Source organism: Macaca mulatta, chromosome X (genome assembly GCF_049350105.2).
Source record: "Macaca mulatta isolate MMU2019108-1 chromosome X, T2T-MMU8v2.0, whole genome shotgun sequence".
In the NCBI taxonomy this organism is placed as follows: Eukaryota; Metazoa; Chordata; class Mammalia; order Primates; family Cercopithecidae; genus Macaca; species Macaca mulatta.
Window position 1 is genome coordinate 116,606,958 of NC_133426.1, and position 22,189 is coordinate 116,629,146.

Below are 22,189 nucleotides of genomic sequence, written 5' to 3' on the forward strand. Positions count from 1 at the left end.
AACTGAGCATGTTAATATGCCAGAGTTGGGGCAGTGGAAGTAGCCATACTATTACAATTTGATCACCTGTCACCTTAGCAACCAATAGCCAGAGCCCTGGGTGAGTGACCTACAGGACAGGTCAATTTGATGGGAGGGAGGGCATGGGCTATCTATGCCCTGGAAAGCTACTTCATAAAGGACATAGCAGAAAGGGATTTGGGGGGCTGGAGAAGAACCTGAAGATACTGGAGACACAGAGCACAGAGGAGTGGAAAGGGAGGCTAGGAGGAAGCAAAGACAAAGTTGGCCTGCATATAACTTTTCTAAGGGTCAATCTTGTATAGAGGTCATTAGCCTGGCTGGGAAAGAACCACAGAAGGAAGTGGGGTTAGGAAATTCAATCAGACTAAATGTTGGACTGGGGCCCCTGGTCTCTTTGAACATTTTTTTTCCATTTCCTTGCATAACCATAGCCACAGAAGCAGAGGAGGAGATTGTGAATCTGGCCTAAGGTCTTGGTTTATCATTATCTAAATATATATTTAACAAAGGCTTACCAAACCGGGCTTTTTAAAGCTCTGAGTCATGTTGTTTCTGCTATTTTTTTTTTAAGGGAAACGAGCTTGTTGCTTCATCAAATGATGGGTTATTTATTGATGGAAAAAAATAACCAGAAGGACCATTTCCCCATACTGTTTAGTAACTTTACACATACTCGGAAGTCTTATTTACATATCAGCTGAGGACTAGCAGTTACTAAATAACAGGAAATTCTGAAAATGTTTTAGTAACTATAAGGTATCAAGGCTTTTCAGGTAGAGAGGGTTTCATGTCCAATTTGTAATAGTAAAGCTGAAGTTGATGGAGTTTCCTCTCTCAACTACTGAATATGAATACTTTGTACCCACTAGTTAGTTGGTCATTCAGCAATATTTACTGGGCACTCACTGTTGCCATCACTGTGCCTAATAACAACAGCTACTATTTATGGGGCACTTATCACCTGCCAGACATTGGGTTAAGTAAATTATATCATTTAATCCTGATAACCATCATACTTCGATAGAATTACTACCTGAGGCATTAAGTAACTTACCCAGGATCAGAGTTCAAGCCAGGTCTCCCTGCTTTCAAAATCTGTGTCCTAAACTATAATAACCACCACCACAACAATGACAACTGACTTCTATTGGATGCTCAACGTGTGCCAAACAAAGCACATAGTGTTGCGTATGCATCATCTCATTTCATCCTTATCATGACTCTATGAACTCATCACTATCAGTATTATTAGCCCTATTTTACACACGAGGAAAATGAGACTCCAAAAGTTAAAGTAATTTGCCCAGGGACACACAGCTGGTAAATGAAAGAACAGCGATTCAAAATAGCTCTATCTGACACCAGAGGCCAACTCAAAGGGTCACCTCCTCCAGGAAGCTTTCTGTAAACCCTCTAAACTGTTTTAGGTGTCCATGCACAAGGTTCACATTGCACCTTGCCTCCTCTGTCACAACATGTTATTAACTTTACAAGGGGACTTCAAAAAGTTGGTGAAAAATGGAATTAAAGATAAAAGTAAAAAAAATATATATATAAACTTTATTTCTCAACATGAGTTCCATCAAGGTGAAGACACTTTTGTAAGCTATAATACCAGTCATTTAATCCATCCCTAAATAATTGACAGTCCTGGGAATTTAACTATGTTATGCAATATTTTTCACATTATTAACTGAAGAAAATTGGTGCCCTGTAAAGATATTTTAATATTAGGACCCAAAGAAAAGTCAGAAGGACCCAAATAAGGACATTAAGGAGGATACCTAATGATTTCTCATGAAAACTCTCACAAAACTGCCCTTGTTTTATAAGCGGAATGGGGAGGAGCATTGTTGTGGTAGAGAAGGACTTTGGTGAAGCTTTCCCTGGTATTTTTCTGCTAAAACTTTGGCTAACTTTCTCAAAACACTTTCATAATATGAAGATGTTATCATCCTTTGGCCCTCCGGAAAGTCAACAAGCAAGTGCCTTGAGCATCCCCCAAAACCTGTTGCCATAACCTTTGCTCTTGACTTGCCCATTTCTACTTCTTGGTAACTATTGCTTCGATTGTGCTTTGTCTTCAGGATCGTGCTGGTAAAGCCATGTTCCATTTCTGGTTACAATTCTTTGAAGACATGCATTAGGATCTTGATGCCACTTGTTTAAAATTTCTATTGAAAGCTCTACTCTTGTCTGCAGCTGATTTGCATGCAATCGTTTGCGAACCCATGGAGTGGAAAGTTTGCTCAACTTTAATTTTACGGTCAGAATTGTGTTAGCTGAACCAACTGAGATGTCTATGGTGTGGAGATTGTTTCTGCTGTTAATTGTCAGTTCTCTTCAATTAGGACATGAACAAGCTGGATTTTTCCTTTACAAGTTGACGTGGATGGTCTGCCACTGTGGACTTCATCTTCAACATCTTCTTATCCCTTCTTAAAACGAGTTGTCCATTTGGAAACTATTGATTTCTTTGGAACACTATCCCCACAAACTTTTCATGAAACATCAGTGATCTCACCATAAAGTTCGTGCTTGTTCTTGCTTCACTTTTAGCAGAATACCTGTCCTGTTGCTCTGATAGGGGCTCTTTTCAAACCGATGTCTTATTCTTCTTAGTGCCTCACATTAGATCCTATTCAGACACATTATAACAAGTTAGTACAAATTTATTTTGATGCAAAACAAATGAAATCCATGTGTGGTTTTTTTCATAATACACATTTTTCATGAACTTTTTGAAGTCCCCTTGTATTATTCCTACTAGTATTGTAAAACACTATACATATATTAGCTCTAGTTCTCAAAAACGTATGCAAAAATACATTATTAGCCTTGTTATCTGGGAAACAGGTTCAGAGAAGTTAAATAACTCACCCAAAACGACACTGCTAGTAGAGATTGTGCTGGGATTCAAATACAAGTCTGTCAGTCTCCATTGAATCAAAGCTCATACTTTCACACCAAACAACACTGTCTTCCTTCATTTTGTATTAAAATTATGTTTATGTATCCATCTGACTCAATAGATCAGAGGTCACCATATATTTTTGGTAAAGGGCCAGATGTAAACATTTGATTCTTTGTGGACAGTAGGATCTCTGCTCTAACTATTCCACTCTGCTGGTGGTAACATGAAAACAACCATAGATAATCCATAAACGAATGTGGAAGTGTTCCAATAAACCTTTTTTTTTTTTTTTTTTTTGAGACGGAGTCTCGCTCTGTCGCCCAGGCTGGAGTGCAGTGGCCGGATCTCAGCTCACTGCAAGCTCCGCCTCCCGGGTTTACGCCATTCTCCTGCCTCAGCCTCCCGAGTAGCCGGGACTACAGGCGCCCGCCACCTCGCCCGGCTAATTTTTTGTATTTTTAGTAGAGACGGGGTTTCACCATGTTAGCCAGGATGGTCTCGATCTCCCGACCCTGTGATCCGCCCGTCTCGGCCTCCCAAAGTGCTGGGATTACAGGCTTGAACCACCGCGCCCGGCCTTTTTTTTTTTTTTTTTTTTTTTTTTTGAGACGGAGTCTCGCTCTGTCGCCCAGGCTGGAGTGCAGTGGCTGGATCTCAGCTCACTGCAAGCTCCGCCTCCCGGGTTTACGCCATTCTCCTGCCTCAGCCTCCCGAGTAGCTGGGACTACAGGCGCCGCCACCTCGCCCGGCTAGTTTTTTGTAGTTTTAGTAGAGACGGGGTTTCACTGTGTTCGCCAGGATGGTCTTGATCTCCTGACCTCGTGATCCGCCCGTCTCGGCCTCCCAAAGTGCTGGGATTACAGGCTTGAGCCACCGTGCCCAGCCTATAAACCTTTATTTATGGATAGTGAATTTGAATTTCATATAATTTTCATGTGTCATGATATATATATTGTTTTTCATATGTCATATTATTATTTTAATTATCTTTTCAATAATTTAAAAATGTAATAACCATTTTTAGCTCACGGGCCATAGAGAAACAAGCAGCATGGTCAGTGGGCCTGTGCTATAGACTGATAATTCCTTGAAGGTAGAGGTTTGTCTTATTCATCGTTTTCTTCAGGATTTAGCCTCAGTGCCCATAGTTGGCGTCCAGTAAATGTTTCCTGAAAGACAGTGTAGAATAATGTTTGTGAAGAGCCAGACTTTAGCAAGAGCATGGACTCTAGAATCAGTTTGCTTTGGTTCAAATCCCTACTTTGTCACTTTCTAACTGTGTGAGCTTAGGCAAGTTGCTATTAGGTTACTCTTTCAGCTTTCTCATCTAAAAACGGATGTAATCATTGTAACTACCACATGGGTTGTTTTGAGGACTTAGTGGGTTACTAAAGCACTTAAAGAAGCACCTGGCATTTTAGTTGTTGTTATTATTATTATTGGAATGAAGTAATACAATCCCATTACTGTCCAAAAATGTGCAATCTTACCAGCCAGTTAGCTGAAAATAGCAGGAAGAAATATGAAAGCTTTTGCAAATCAGCACTTTGGCAACTATAGACTTGTTCCTGACATGTCTGGTGTATCCCTATCTCCTATTTTTGACCTGAACTCCTTGGTGACTATAAAGACTCTCTCGAAACCTTCTACCAGGGCTCACAAACTTAAGACCAGCAACGGTATCCATAGCAGATGCAGTTTGTTTGTTCTGCGCAGTGAATTTTTGGTTGGTTTCTGTTTTTGAATTTAACATATTTAGGCATGGAATACACACTCCACCTACTGTAGGCACCATTGCTCTCTTCTGTTTTCAACGCTCAACTTTTCCGCTTAGCCCCTGAAGGCCTTTATGTTTGAGACCTCTGCCCTAGTACTTCTACCCAGAGCCTTCATCAGGGACCAGCTACCTTGTAGTATCTCTTGATTCTTCTATTTGAAATCCAAAGGCCTGCACTCACCTTTCCATTGACCCTTCCTTTTCATTCTCATCTCTTGCCATTTCTGAGCTCGTGCTGTATGCTTTGGCCTTGCCATACTTCATTTAGCCCTTCAAACAAACCATGTTCTTTCTTACCTCCTGTCATTAGCACCTGCTGTTTCCTCAGGTTGAAATATTCTTAACCTCACTTGACTAGGCTAATTCTTCATCATCTTTCAGGTGACTTAGATGTCACTTCATCTAGGAATCTTTTCCTGACACTTTAAGTAAATATGAAAAGCTCTTCTGGCCAGGTGCGGTGGCTCACACCTGTAATCTCTGCACTTTGGGAGGCTGAGATGGGTGAATCACGAGGTCAAGAGATCGAGACCATCCTGGCCAACATAGTGAAGCCCCATCTCTACTAAAAATACAGAAATTAGCTGGGTGTGGTGGCATGCCCCTGTAGTCCCAGCTACCTGGGAGGCTGAGGCAGGAGAATTGCTTGAACCCGGGAGTCAGAGGTTGAAGTGAGCCAAGATCACACCACTGCACTCCAGCCGGGTGACAGAGAAAGACTCCGTTAGGAAGAAAAAAAAAAAAAGAAAGAAAGAAAGAAGAAGAAAAAGAAAGAACGAAAGAAAGAAAAGAAAAAAGCTCTTCCTCTGACCTACACTTCACTGGTGGAGACTAGTTTCTCATTGACCCCATTTCTTTCCTGGACAAAGAGGAAGATTATATTTCCCAGCATCCCTTGCCATTAGATTGGCTTCTGGTCACTTTCAATTTCAAGTCTGGCCATAAATCATGCTGCATGATACTCTGTGAGCTATCTTTCCTTGTTGACCTACAGAATACAGAGGCTCCATTTGAGGATGCTGAAGAGGTCTATGGGATGGTGGAGCCATGAGACAAAAATGGCCTAGTTCCTGAGTCACTGCTTGGAAGAGAGCATCCCAGGAGAGCTACTTGACCTGCATTGGCATCTGACATGAATGATAAACTTCTATGGTGTTGAACTAGTGAGATGTGAGGGTTGTTTGTTACGGAAGTCAGAATGAACTACCTTGACTAATGTATCTTCCTATGTCATAGTACTCAATGAGACTGACTATATTTGCCTGTTTATTTGGCTTTACTAGTCAGTTGAATATAGGCTCCACCAGGGCAGGAAGTTTTAGGGGTTTGTTCCCTACTTTACCTCCAGAATCTAGAGTACCTGGCATTTATTAATGGCTCAATTAATATTTACTGAACAAATAAATACATGAGCATTTAATTCCTTTTAAAACCCACCATGAGTACGGGCATGGTGGCTCACACCTGTAATCCCAGCACTTTGGGAGGCCGAGGTGGGCAGATCATCTGAGGTCGGGAGTTCGAGACCAACCTGGCCAATGTGGTGAAACCCGGTCTCTACTAAAAATACAAAAATTAGCCGGGCATAGTGGCTCACACCTGTAATACCAGCCACACGGGAGGCTGAGGCACAAGAATCGCTTGAACCCAGGAGGTGGAGGTTGCAGTGAGCCAAGGTCGTTCCACTGCACTCCAGCCTGGGTGACAGAGCGAGACTCTGTCTCAAAAAAAAAAAAAAAAAAAAAGCCACCGTGAAAGAGTAGAAAGCCATGCTATGCCATCAGGACCGTACCTCTTAATACTGCCCAAGGGAGTAGCTGCCTTGGAAACTGCCAAACCACCAAGTATGCATTCTGGATCACAGCTGACCTTACAAGGCTAATCCTATCAGATCTTACATCTCTGTTAACCTCAGTCATTGCTACCACCCCACCCAAACTTCTTGCCAAGGTCACTGAAGACCTCCATGTTACCAAAACCAATAGTGTTCCTTTTGTCCTTATCTAACTTGATCTTCCACCAGTATTCAACAGAGTTGACTACTCTCTCCTCCAACAGTCTCTTCTCTCAGCTTCTGTGACAATACATATTTTTCTTAATTCTCCAGTATCTGTGACTACTCCTCTTCAGTCCATTTTGAAGACTCCTCCTCTATCCAATGGACTCCTCCTCTATTCAATATCTAAATTTTTGAGTGGCCCAGCACTAGTTTCTAGGGCTTCCTCTCTTCCCTCTCTGCACTCTCACTGAGTGATCTCCTCTACTCCCATGGTATTAAATAAATATCATTTATATGTTGACTTCATCCATATTTATATCCCCAACTGCAAAACTCTACTTTATATGGTAAGCTCACACAATCAACTAGTTAGACATCTACTTGGATATCTCAAAGGCATCTCAGACTTAACCTGTCCAGAAATAGAACTCTTTATTAGTACCGTCTTCTCTACCCCCATTCCCCAAATATAATTTCCTTTCCCAGTCTTTCCTATCTCATCAAAAGGAACAGCCATCTACCAGGCCATTGAAACCAGAAATAGCAAATTGTTTTTGATTCTGCTATCTCCCTCACCTCCAACATCTAATCAGCAAGTTCCATAGTTTCTAGCTCCTCTGCCAAAAATCTCATACATATCCACTCTTTTTAATTTTCACTGCCGATACCCTACTGTAAGCCACCATCACTTCTTGCCTATACTACTGTAATGAATACTTAACTGATTACCCAGTTTATGCTCTCCCTTTCCCTGCAGTCTATTCTGCACACATTAGCCAGAGTAAGCTCTTAAAAGAGTTTCCCTTGCATTTAAATGAAACCCATACTCCTTTCTATGGACTACAAAGCTCTAAATAACCTGGACTTTGTCTACTTCTCCCACGTCCTCTGTAGCCACTTTCCTCCAGTCCTACTAGTTATATGTCTACTTTCAGGTCTGTGAGCAAGGTAAGCTCTTTCCTGTCTCAGGCTCCTTACACATGCTGGTTTTTCTGCATGCTGCCTGGAATTTACTTAATTTCCCCTACTGCTTGCTTCTCTTCACCAGACTAATTTTTTAGCAAAAAACATCTCCATATACAAATCTTCCTTCCCTGACTGCAACTTTTTTTTTTTTTTTTTTTTTTGAGACGGAGTCTCGCTCTGCCGCCCAGGCTGGAGTGCAGTGGCCGGATCTCAGCTCACTGCAAGCTCCGCCTCCGCCTCCCGGGTTCATGCCATTCTCCTGCCTCAGCCTCCCGAGTAGCTGGGACTACAGGCGCCCGCCACGTCGCCCGGCTAGTTTTTTGTATTTTTTAGTAGAGACGGGGTTTCACCGTGTCAGCCAGGGTGGTCTCGATCTCCTGACCTCGTGATCCGCCCGTCTCGGCCTCCCAAAGTGCTGGGATTACAGGCTTGAGCCACCGCGCCCGGCCTACCCTGACTGCAACTTTTAAGTATGCTCCCCTGTCATCCTATGCAACTTCTCTCCTGTGTTTTCTTCATACATCTATCATAACTTGAAAAGATATGTTTATTGGCTATTTGCTTGTTGATTATCTATCTCCCCCATTGTACTTTAAATTCTTTTTTTTTTTTTTTTTTTTTTTTTTTTTGAGACGGAGTCTCGCTCTGTCGCCCAGGCTGGAGTGCAGTGGCCGGATCTCAGCTCACTGCAAGCTCCGCCTCCCGGGTTTACGCCATTCTCCTGCCTCAGCCTCCCGAGTAGCTGGGACTACAGGCGCCCGCCACCTCGCCCGGCTAGTTTTTTTTGTATTTTTAGTAGAGACGGGGTTTCACCATGTTAGCCAGGATGGTCTCGATCTCCTGACCTTGTGATCCGCCCGTCTCGGCCTCCCAAAGTGCTGGGATTACAGGCTTGAGCCACCGCGCCCGGCCTGTACTTTAAATTCTACGGGGGCATAGACAACATATATTTTATTCTGTCAATGATAATTGTATTACATAGTACCTAGCACAGTGCTTGGTATATATAGTTCCTCAAAAATATGTGTTGAATGAAATAGCAAGTATGCAGCAGTGTACCTAGCTGGTGTGATTTGAAGAGGATGGCGAGGTTGTCCCTAATCCCATTCTAAAAAGCTCTCTCTCTCCATCCCATTCAACTTACAGCACTATGTGAAACCCTTATTTGAATCAATCCTTTCATAAGGCATCACTTGGGAAACTACAGCCCACGAACCAAATCTAGACCACCTCCTGTTTTTTGTTTTGTTTTGTTTGTATGTCCAAGCTAAGAATGTTTTTTACATTTTTACGTGGTTGAAAAAAAAATCAAGAGATGAATAATATTTTGTGACATGAAAACATGATATTCCTTTTTTTTTTATTGGGACAGAGCTACTCCAATTTGTTTATGAATTGTCTATTGCTGATGTCAGACTGCAACAGCTGAGTTAAATAGTTGCGACAAAGACTGTATGGGCTGCAAAGCCTAAAATATTTGCTATTTGGCCCTTTACAGAAAAAATGTGCCAATACATGGGCTAACATATTGTAGGATCCTATGAAAATGCATAAGTTGCCTGAGAAAAGTAGCAAAGTGAGCTATTATCTATCTGCCATCATCACTCAAACCTGGATTTGATTATTTGACCTGTTTTAGTCATTCAAAAGAGGACTGAGAAAAATAGTATACATCAAGAGAAATTTTATAAGGGAAAGAGAGAAAGGCAGGCCTAAACCCTGACCACCTCTGGGGGAAAGAGCTACATTTAAGTTGTCCTATACTTTGAAGTCATGAGGAGAGGCTAGGGAAAGGGGACAGTGGTATTTATGAGGAACCTGGTGAATGAACCGTATGAAGAACAGCGGGTGGGAGGAGGTCTGCCTCCAGGGGAAAAGAAACCTCCAGGAGGTCTGCCTCCAGGGAAAAGTGGCTTCCTGCCCATATCTCCTCCTACGGGTTGACGCTGAAATTGCCTGGGAGTTACCGAGAAGGCAGCCCGGTAGAGGCCTAAGGCCCTGCTATGAAGTGGGTCAGGCTTCCCATTCATGGTTTCCACTGTGATGAACTTTGGAAATACTTGGCAATACTTGGGCTGGGAACCTGCCCACTTGAGAGGGGGTGCTGAATGGAAAGTTGTTTGGAGAAGCACGGAGCCTCATGAAAGCCCTGTGTCCCTGGAGGACAGGGGAAGGGGAAAGTAGAACTTCATACGCTAGTCTGCTCTTTGTTCTCCTTTGTACAAATCCTCCAGATTTAGGTTTGGAATCGCCAAGATCTATAAAGTCTCATGGCTTCGAAGTCCTCTGTGACTGCCCTAAATTCAAAACTGGATGATTGGGATTTCCAGCCTCTCCAAACTCCTTTCCTCCACCAAGGGGATGCCATGCCCTGGGCCCGTGAGGGTTTTTCCCAGGAGAGCTGACTGGTGTGCTGCTTTAGCTGTCTGCTTACCCCCCCAGCAATTGCTCTGTACACCCTCCACAGACAAAACTTTCTTTCCCTCCCCCATCAGGCAAATTATTCCTGCTCCTCAGTGTGAGTCACTACACAGTAAGAGCTACCACAAGCCAAATTTCTGCGTCAGCAACCTCAACATGCTGTTTTTTTTTTTTTTTTCCCAAATGGGTGGGGAAATAGGAGGGAGAGAAGAAGTGGGGAACAGAACAAAGTGAGCAAACCACAAACCAGAGGGATAGCTCTGGTCTTCTACTTCCTATTGGCATGGAAGGGATTTTGATGTGTTAGGCAGCCTTCCATTTGCTACTGACTTTTGTCTCCCTTGCTCTTTATATTCTGTTTGTTCCCTTGTAGATTAAGGAGTTTATTTTTGGCTATGGTGTTAAGGCCCCAAGTGGACCCCCAGAGCCATAACAAAGGGGATTTAGGACAGGAGCCTGTTGAACATTCTCATGGACATAGGTGTAGTCTAATCCTTCAAAGTTGAAGATACTGTTGGAACAATAAACATGGCATCAAGATCCAAGGACAATGTAGGGAATTCATGACAGTAAGAGAACAGGGCAGAGTGGAAGAGCCCTTAACCCTGGTAATAATAATAATATTAGTAAATTATTATTAAAACACTGTTTTGAGACACATGCAGGTATACATACACATATATAAGGTGTTTAATATAAACCTCACAACAACACAATGAAGTAGGTAGTGATATTAATGCCACATCAAAGATGAGAAAACCAAGAGCTCTCATGCAAAACAATTGTCCCAAAGTCTCTAGGTTACTAAGCTAGAGAGTCAGAATTTGAGTCTAGGGATGTGGCACTGGAGCCCATGACCTTAGTCACTATACTGCCAATCAGACAAAGAATTAGTGCTCAAACATTAGTGGCCATTATGATTTTAGATCTGAGAGAATCCTTTGATCAATCTTTTCCTTCCACGGCAGACATTCTGACATGTAGCTCTCAGTGGAAGGGGGGAAAGATAGAAGGAAGTAAAAATATGAGATGTTGTTCATTTCCACCTGTCCCTTGCCCTATCGCTTACATTTAGGCATGTACTTAGCATTGGCTGGGACTGGCAGAGTTCAGTCTGGCAAAATTCTTGGAGGCTGGTACTACAGCTTTCAAAAGCTCCTTGGGAAAAAAAAAATGCTATCTGTGGTTGGATTTTAAAGAATAAAAATGAAGAAAAGGTCTTTGAGTGAAAGCTTCAAGCCGTCTGTGATCCTTTGTGTCTGTATCAGGGATTTGCTGCTCACAGTCTCCTTGCCTCCCACCATTCTTTTTCACATAGCACGGTATTATAGGACCATTCATACTCTTAAGGGACAGTATACGAATGTTGAACTTTAAAGGAAAGCTTTTGGTAAGAGACAGTGAAGGAAGCAGTGACTCACAAATGGGAATTTTCAACCGGTCAGGACATTCTGTCTGATGCATTTGACCAATGATATGGTATGGAAAGAGTCTGCAATCATCCCCATCTTCAAAATCAAAAGCTGCCTGGGGTAGCTATCATGCTTTCCACTGAAACAAAGTTCACCAACAGAAATTTTCTGGTATTGGCTACTGGACAAAATTGCAGTCATGTGTGCCCAGAATCACATTGTAGATTTACGCTATAATGAAGGACCTTTGCTTTACCAGCATAATACAGGAACTGTACTCAATATGCAGTGACAGGACAGTTCCTGGAACATAGACCGTCTACTTGCAATGAAACAATAATCATTAAAACACAGCCTCTCGAGGATGGAAAAATGGATAACTGTCCCGTATTCAAACAGCTGTAATATGATAGATTAAAGTGGGCTAACCACAAACTGGGTGAACAGAAAATTTTTTTTTTTTTTTTTTTTTTTTTTTGAGACGGAGTCTCGCTCTGTCCCCTAGGCTGGAGTGCAGTGGCCGGATCTCAGCTCACTGCAAGCTCCGCCCCCCGGGTTTACGCCATTCTCCTGCCTCAGCCTCCCGAGTAGCTGGGACTACAGGCGCCCGCCACATTGCCCGGCTAGTTTTTTGTATTTTTTAGTAGAGGCGGGGTTTCACCGTGTTAGCCAGGATGGTCTCGATCTCCTGACCTCGTGATCCGCCCGTCTCGGCCTCCCAAAGTGCTGGGATTACAGGCTTGAGCCACCGCGCCCGGCCAGAAAATTTTTTTTTTTGAGTGTCACTCTGTTGCACAAATTGGAGTGCAGTGGCACAATCTCGGCTCACTGCAACCTCCAATTCCCTGGTTCAAGCAATTCTCCTGCCTCAGCCTCCCAAGTAGCTGGGACTACAGGCACGCACCACCATGCCCGGCTAATTTTTGTATTTTTAGTAGAGATGGAGTTTCACTATGTTGGCCAGGCTGGTCTTGAACTCCTGACCTCATGATCCGCTTGCCTGGGCCTCCCAAAGTTCTGGGATTACAGACGTGACCCAGTGCACTGGCCAGAAAAATTCTATATATGTGTTGAGTCATGACTTCAAAACATAGACTGCAGTTGCCGGGGGAAATTGCAACAGACAGAAAGACAGAATACAAGGTATGCCATGATTAGGACTAGGGCTGCTCATTCTAAGAAAGAGCATTAAAAGGCCTGGATACTCTCGAAGAGCTTTAAGCTGAACCTATAGATCAAAGTGCAACCTTTATATACGGAGAATGGATGATATTAATGGTCATGGGCAGAGATCTACATATATAATTATATACAGATATACGTTGCAACTCGAGACCAATCAGCAATTACCATAAAGAATATTAACATTTAACACATAGAGCAATACAACTACATTGAAATGCTAATGACCACCAACTATAGATCTTCCTAACTTCAACATAGCAAAGACAAATGGAAATGTTATAAACCAGTTATAATTTTCTTTTCTTTTCTTTTCTTTCTTTTTTTTTGTTTGCTTTGTTTTGTTTTGAGATGGAGTCTCGCTCTGTCACTCAGGCTGGAGTGCCGTGGCGCAATCTCGGCGGCTCACTGCAACCTCCGCCTCCCGTGTTCAAGCAATTCTCCTGCCTCAGCCTCCCAAGTACCTGGGACTACAGGCACTTGCCACCACGCCTAGCTATTTTTTTGTTTTTTTTTGTTTTATTTTTAGTGGAGATGGAATTTCATCATGTTGGCCAGGATGGTCTCCATCTCTTGACCTTGTGATCTGTCCGCTTCGGCCTCCCAGAGTGCTGGGATTACCAGCGTGAGCCACCATGCCTGGGTAATTTTCATTTTTTAAAGAAAGACTTGTGACCAGCTTTAAAAGGAATGGAAGGCGGTAAAAAGAAAAGATAGGAGCTAAGAAGGGTTAAGCAGGGTTCTACTAGAGTGAAAGTTTGCAGGGAAAAGCTAATGTTATTCTTTAAAATCTGCATCTGCCTAAAATTTTTGGCAAAATATTTTACAAGGTTGTTATGCCAACTACCTGATCAGTTGCCCTACCTGTCCAGTCTTGCGCACCAGAGGTTCTTAACCTGGGGCTTTGGAGGATCCTTGAGGTTACATGCCGAACTCTGTGAGGGTTTCTTTGTGTTGATGAATGTGTGCACATTTTTCTATAGAGAGGAATTGTTCACCTTTTTGATATTAGCTGGGTTATCATGACATTACTTCTTATTTTTGCCTTTAGCTATGACATATTTTCCATCAGTGCAATTAAGGCATGTTTCTGACCAGAATAGTGCCTGTAAAAACAATTGAAAAAACTTAGAAGATGTAAACTTAACATTCTCTAGAGTATTAGGCTGATACCTGGATCGTGTGGCTCAGTAAGAATAATTTGTCTCACTGTATGATTCCATATCATATCTAGTTAGGGAAGAAAGAAGATGAACCTACACCTAAAAATCACCTACTATGTGCCAGGCACTATCATTCATCTATTAATTCAACAAATATTTGTTGAATGTCTACTGTGTTTACATACATTATTGTATTTTCTAAGAGCCACACAATCAGCATTATTTTCCACATTTTATGGATGAAAAAACGATCATTCAGAGAGATTCAGAGTGAGAGTAAGTAACTGCCAAAGGTCAAATAGGAAATGTTAGAATGAAGTTTTGAACTTTGGCCTTGCCTGACTCAAAGCATGAGTTACTATCCTTAACCCCATTTTACAAGTAAAAAGACAGGCCTGGGGAAGCAAAATAGGTGACTCAACATCACAAGTAACAAGGTGGTGGGAAGTACCTTGGGCTGCCCCAGGCTTCTGTTCTCCGGGTAAGACCTTCTGAGGAGCCAGCACTCACAGCCTGTATTTGAAGCTCTTCCAAGCACCCTGGCACTGCTCAAATTGCCTTTTCCAGAGCAGGCATGCCTCTATGCTCTTGTTCCCAGGGGAACTGAAACTATTAGATTACAGGCTTCTCTGGCTAAAGTGACAAATGGCTTCTCCAACCAGCCAGCTGCCTTACTGAATCTTCCAAGACAGACTTTCCTAACAGAACAAATGCAAAAAAAGTCAACTATTTGTGACATTACTGTTCGACTTCACATTTTGGCCTACCCCCAGGTTGTGACTGAGAAGTCTGACTTTTGGCTAGCTATTACTGATTTGTAATTGATCATTTCCCCTTTAGCTGCCCTGTAGAAACCTTAGTCAGTGTTTAATGTTAGTTTCTTTTTTTTTTTTTTTTTTTTTTTTGAGACGGAGTCTCGCTGTGTCTCCCAAGCTGGAGTGCAGTGGCGTGATCTCGGCTCACTGCAAGCTCCGCCTCCCGGGTTCACGCCATTCTCCCGCCTCAGCCTCCCAAGTAGCTGAGACTACAGGCGCCCGCCACCACGCCCGGCTAGTTTTTTGTATTTTTAGTAGAGACGGGGTTTCACCATGTTAGCCAGGATAGTCTCGATCTCCTGACCTCGTGATCCACCCGCCTCGGCCTCCCAAAGTGCTGGGATTACAGGCTTGAGCCACCGCGCCCGGCCAATGTTAGTTTCTTAAATTAGGGCTGCTTTTGGTCCAAGTCATTCCTACTCACACCAGATCTATTAAAGGTTATAGGCCTTGAGATCAAAGCTCTAATGAGTAGCATGATGTTTCAAAATTGTTCATGAAAAGAAAATAAGGGCAAATGCTTCAGGCTTTCCCTGAGAATAGGTGAAATGTATGTTGCTTCAGAGATCAGACAGAAGTGTTAGCCCCCAACTTCTAGAGGCTAATGATGAAACACCTGACATGACATCACATCCTCTTAGGGTCAGAGTCACATGGCCACACCCACATCCACACTTCTACCATACCCATGGTAACAGTGGGAGCACTGATGCTCTTCTGTCCCCTACATACAATGGCACTCCTAATCCGCCCAGTGCTCGTTCTCTGTGCGGTGCTCTGGAGTCTTCTGCTTCAGTTATCCAAACAAAATTTCGGGAGAATGAAAAAAGAACTCTTCCTTTTTCATGTCTTAATATGAAATGAAAATGGTGGGAGTTGTTGAACAAGACCTACAGATAGTTTGCCTAGGGCCCTTTACCTCTGGAAGAATAACATTGGGCTTCAGGAGAGTTCTAAATCACATGGAACCAAAGGGGCAGTAGTTAGACATTTCCTGGGCTGAAGACACCATTGACACTTTCTGGAATTTTGGCCAGTTACAATTTCATTACATCACCATAAGAATACCTTACCTACTCTACCATAAACTTTTAGACTCTACGATTTCTCAGAATCATCACTACCTTCACAGAACCGTTGGGTATACTTCAGGCTTCCTTGGAAACCTGAACAATCCAAGTTCATCCCTTGCTAAGATGACAACCTTGAAAAACCCAGATTCATCTATTTCCAGAAGCCTATTGTACCAGAAAGTCACGCTCTGGATGTGGTGAGGGCTTTTGCTTTTCCAGTGATTACAAATTCCAACCTCCTCTACCCCAGCCCTCATGGTTATCATCATTACTCAAAGTAGCTGGTTGACAAATCCATATGCATATCATTTGACCAGGCGCTTGCTTTTAAAATTAAGCGTTTCCAAAACTCATGTGAACCATGACCTCCAATGTGCCCGTGTCAGGAGGTGGGGCGTAGTGGGAGGTGTTTGGGTCACCAGGGAATATCTTTTATGAATAACTTGGTGGTGTTCTCTTGATAGTGAGTGAGTAAGTTTTCACTCCAATGAGACTTCATTAGTTCTCATGGAAATGAATTAGTTCCCAGGAACATGGGTTTTAATAATACCAGGACATTCCTTTAGTTTTATCTCTTTGCATGAGTCCACTTCCCCTTTGACTTTCCCTGAGATGGTTTGACCTACAATGTGGCCCTCACCAGCAGCTGAGCAAATGCCAGAACCATGCTTCTTGTACTTTGCAGCCTGCAGAACCTTGAGCTAAATAAACATCTTTTAAAAATAATAATAATAATAAAATGGTGTTTGGACAACTTTAAGGAAAATTGAAACCCAAGGTCAGTCTATACTTCTCCAGAGCTATGTTTACTGCAGAGACAGTAGGGGATGTGGTGGGGGTGGGATTAATAATATGATACTTTGAATCTTCTGGAGATTTCTTCAGCATCTCTGAGGGACTTCACTTAGTAGTAACTGGAGTATTGCATTTCATCCAGGCAGCCTCCTGAAGATTTGAATGGCAGGTAAATAGAACCAAGTTCATTATGTAAACATCATTCTTCAACTCCATACACACTCACTGTGTATCTATCTTCTGGGTATAAGACTTTGTCTGCTGAATAACGGTCTGCAAGTATATTTGTTCTCACAATTTTTGGTAGTCTGTCTTCCTTTACTGCTATTTCTCATGATCAGGCTAGAATAGATAAATGGGATAATATCCAGGATGTGCAGGGAAAATCCAGCTCAACTTTCTGCTCAGCATGTGACTCCGAGAACATTCAATGGAACTTACCCAGGCCTCGTGGAAGAGGTGGTACTTGGTCTAGTTCACAGGAAGCTTTTTAGCTGAATCGTACAGTAAGTGAAACAAGCATTTTTTTCTCTTGAAAAGCCAAGATTTTCCAAACCCAGAAATGTATAGGACAGTACTTTTATCTATGACTCTAATAACATTATCTTTCACCCATCAAATGCCACAATAGTGAATTTTTTCCTCGGATAATTGCATATCTAAATGCTAAGTGTATGTAACAATTCTTAAATATGAATCTAACATTGATATGTATTTACCAAAGACTCGGGAGATGTTTCACTACAAAATATGAACCTTAAAGTTTCAATTCACATCATTTACTCAGTTGGCAAACAGAACTTAGAGTTGAAAGTGACAAAATCAGGGATTCTGGATATGCCAGAGATCAGAAGTGTCTTTTAAGTAGAACATAGTAAGATAGAAAGTTGCCCAGCTTACCTAATCCTACTATTTTGCCAAGACAAGGATCTCCTTGGAAAACTAGGGGAAAGTTCAAATGACATCTGGGTAAAGTTCCTGTAGGAGTTCATTCTTTGCTTTCGTAAGTTCATTGTGCAATCCCATAATTCAGGAGAGGTGGCTGTTGGAGAAACGTCATGGGGCCTTACTAAGTGTGTGTCAGGGGGAGTTCTACTTAGTGTACCTAGCCCAAATTCCAGGAAGGAAAGATGCCTTTAGTGAAAGGAATTCCTTTAACATGTAAGCCTAGACTTCAGATTCAGAGAAAAAAAATGAGTTGTGAAACAGTGCGGACTAGATGCTACTGCAGGGAATCCTGTACGATCACTTTTGTGTGAGACAGTGTGTGTGTGTGTGTGTGTGTGTGTGTGTGTGTGAGAGAGAGAGAGAGAGACTCCTTGGTGTGAGGACAGAGGAGCAGAGAGAAAGAGATGTCCTTGAAACGTGTATTCTACGTGTATGCATGGAGCAGCTCATTTTCCTCCTTACTTTCTCCACTTTTACTTACCCCTATCTTCACCTCTAAGCCTAACCCAGACAATCATTTAGGAAATCAAACACTGAGTCACTTTGGAAAGCAGTCCTTTAAGGGAATCTTCAATGCAATCTGTGGCTCAGACCAATTAGTCCATTATCCCTGGAATCATGGCTGATTTAGAACACTTTGCTAGGTTTTTTTGACTCACATTGTTCAGTGTAGCTCTTGACTGGATCATAATACCCAAGGCCCGGGAACAGAAGCTCAGGCCCATGGGGCTGTCTGGGTACAAAGGTAGTCAAGGGATTGTTCATCTTCTTTATCCATCAGGGTCCAGAAACCAGGGTCCTCTCTATCTGAAACAACTAGCGTCTGTGCCAGGATATTCTTCATTGGTATACCACCCCCAGTGAACTGTGGGCCCCACGTGCATCCCCCCAAAAAGAAGTATGTTTATTTAAATTGAATGTGGTAAATAAGCATGGAGGAGAGACTTGGAGACCAAAGAAGGTGAGGGGCTCTCACGGAGTCTCATAGAGACAGAATAAGGAGGGTTTAAAGGAAGGAGACAGTGCCATTATCTAAGCAGTCTGCCTCAACTTAGCCACTAATTTTAATATATTCATGAGTACATTAATCTTTTTAAACTCCTCTGAGTAAAGGCTCCAGCTTCTTTGTCCTTTCCTGCTCCCCTCCACCCCCTGCATCCACCAACCACCTGGTCTCTGGCCTCCGCTGCTGGGTGGGAACTCTCAGAGTGCAGGGTCAGGGCAATCACCCCATTAGCCATACCCTGGGGACAGTCTGGGTCACTGCCCTTTCAGAAAGATTTGCCTAACAGAAGGGGAGGGGTTGGAGGAAGAGCTAGAGAAAGGCATAGAAACAGATTAAGGACAGGAGGGGGAGGGGTTGCCATATGGCATAAAGGAGGCATGTTTAAAAAGATTAGCTGCTGTTCAATCAGAAAGACTTGTGTCTGGGGCAGGGGACACGTTAGAAACCTAGAGAATCACAAAGAGCCTCGTGGAGTGAACAATGAATTTCTTTTTTTTTTTTCTTTTTTTTCTTTTTTTTTTTTTTTTTTGAGACGGAGTCTCGCTCTGCCGCTCAGGCTGGAGTGCAGTAACTGGATCTCAGCTCACTGCAAGCTCCGCCTCCCGGGTTCACGCCATTCTCCTGCCTCAGCCTCCCGAGTAGCTGGGACTACAGGCGCCCGCCACCTCTCCCGGCTAGTTTTTCGTATTTTTCAGTAGAGACGGGGTTTCACCGTGTTAGCCAGGATGGTCTCGATCTCCTGACCTCGTGATCTGCCCGTCTCAGCCTCCCAAAGTGCTGGGATTACAGGCTTGAGCCACCGCGCCCGGCCCAATGAATTTCAAAAGAAAAAAAAGAAAGAATGTCTTTTAAGTTTATGAGGTGATTTTAAACCAAATCAAGGGAAGTCTGATTTTATGCAGTGGAGAGAATCCATTACCATGAGAACAGCACAAGTTGGCAATATAAGTCACATTCCCAAAAAAAGCACAGAAAAATCTACTATTAATAAACCCACAATGGAGTATTAAATGAATGATAGCTGACATTCAAGAGGTCAATTCATCCCTTGGAGGCCCTGTGAAAGATAGACTCCGCAGCTGAAGAAGAGGGCTGACCCAGCTTTTTCCATTTTTAGGTTCTTGGGCAATGTAGGGAAGAGCTGCTCTCATTTCCAATACCATTGTTCTCTACATGTTCCACCTAGAGAATAATCAACCTACAAAAAATGATATTTTCTAGATGTCTTCTAAAGATTTTGCAAATCAAATTTCTACAATCTACCATGTTATAAATAATTTTGAATTTGTAGGCATAAACAACAGTTACATAAATATCCTAGCCCAGGTTGTAAATGTAATTAGACCTAAGGATCAGAATAAAAGTGGAAACCTACAACAGACTTCAATTTTGCTAAAGTGAAGGGAAGTATTGAGGCAATTACAGGGTACTTTGGGAAACTCCACAGGCAATTGAGAACAAGGCTGACTTGGAAGATGAGCTGCTTTCATGAGGGTCACTTTTAGAGGCACCAAGGCGGTAAGTAGCAAATGGAAAGACAGAAAGAAGGACTTATTCTTACCTTGTAACAAACCACACACACACACACACACACACACACACACACACACACACACACAGAGAGAGAGAGAGAGAGAGAGAGAGAGAGAGAGAGAGACGAGGCCTAGCCTGTGAGAGTGATCAGAGCAGATACTCACTGAAGCTGAATTCTACCTTGTCACAGGTAATCCCAGAAACATGTCAGCCAGTCAAGAATCACCGGATGGCATTCAAAATTCAGAATGGCCCCACACAGAGGCAAGATGTTTATGAGGCTCTTTTGGGGTTGACTGCACTACAACAAATTTTAGATGTAACAGAGTAATTTAAATATTTCCCTGGGGACTGCTTTAGAATGGACAGGACATTTTTTAATCACTTGAAGTTGCTGCCAAGGGAGATATTAAAAATGGATGGATCGTTTTGGGTGATTTTAAGGAACTGGCAAAGGACCTGTTGGAAGCATGACTTCACTTTGCTCTTCAGATTCATTGCCAAGGGCAATGACATTACTTTTGCTAGGGGCAAAACCAGTCAGCTTCAGTAACTGTGGCCAAGCAAGCTGCTAGCAGCAATGCCAGAACATTGTTGCTGAGAAAATAGAATTTATATTAAGAATTCCAGGAAGTCAAGAGGTTTCTGGGTAATGCATAAATCGCAGAAAAATTTTTTACACTTTTCAGATCAAATGTTGCCTCTCCAGTGATGTAATAAATTCAAGAGGCCATGAGGCCTTTACATCTTACTTCAAGCTGCTTTGAAGACCTAATTGTTCATTTAAAGATGTAATGCTCTATTTATCAGAAACACCCTCTCTGAAGCCCTTAAGGAATGACTAGGATAAGGGGACCTCCATCCTTGGATTAGAGCTATTAAGGAGCTGCCTTCTTGTGATACAGGTACTTTCTCCTTCCAGGAGGGGGTCCTTGCTCTTCATAAATGCCCCCTGAGACTTTTTTTTTTCTTTTAAGATATGGTCTTGCTCTTTTTGCTCAGGCTGGAGTGCAATGGCACGATCTCTGCTTACTGCAAGCTCCACCTCCCGAGTTCAAATGATTCTCCTGCCTCAACCTCTTGAGTAGCTAGGATTATAGGTGCCCACTACCATGCCCAGCTAATTTTCATATTTTTAGTAGAGATGGGGTTTCACCATGTTGGTCAGGCTGGTCTCGAATTCCTGACCTCAGGTGATCCGCCCGCCTTGGCCTCCCAAAGTGCTGGGATTTACAGGCATGAGCCACCGAGCCTGGCCTGCCCCCTAGGACTTTTGAAGCCAGCCTCCTTCCCAGCACCTTGTGCTACCAGAAACTTTATATTCACTAGAAAATGGATTTTTATTAACTTTAGGTCTTCTTGTCTGTTCCTGATGCCATCTTTGTCCCCATCAGTAACATGGATCCTTAAGCTAAAAAAAAAATTACTTTATACACTTTAGTTGTGCAAAAATGAGCAAACACAAGAAAAGCACAAAGAGGAAAATGTTAAGTAACTATACATTCACCACTGCAAGATTATCTCCATGTACCACTTAATGGTTTTAATTTTTCCAAAATTCCAGCTATGCCTTTTCATGCTTTCCCCCTGGGGTGCAAGCTCCCCAGAGCCAGCTCAATCTCATTCATAATAGTGTAGTAACTTCTGGTTATTAAAGCTGGCCCATTCTGGTTCTGAAGACTTAGTTCATTTTGTTCTTTAATCTCCTATTTGAGTCAAAGTTCTCCTTCGCCTTACTCCCTCTCTGCTTTTTGTCCCACTCCCTTTGTGGTACATGTGTACTTCTGGGGTTGGGGTCAGAGAAAGAAAGGAAACAATTCACCACTGCGAAGGCTATCATTTGCCACTTCCTCTCATCAAATCTGCAATTGGGCCCACTGTAGAGGAGATCAATGCTAAGCAACACCCCTAAGCACTGGCTGTCCCTTGCATCTTCTAGCTGCTGGCCTCTCTCTGCATTTCTCTGAAGCTTGTGCCTCTTGACTCCCTACTGTGTGTATTTTTCTTGGGAGTAGGGTAGAGCTGGAAAACCCATAGCTCCCAATCTCCTCCAGGGCCCTTGTTTCCATGCCTCTTGGACACCAGAAATTAAAGGAAAATATTTTTGCTTCCTATTTACCTGGCAACTCCATCACCCTATTCTAGAGTTCTTGACCCATTT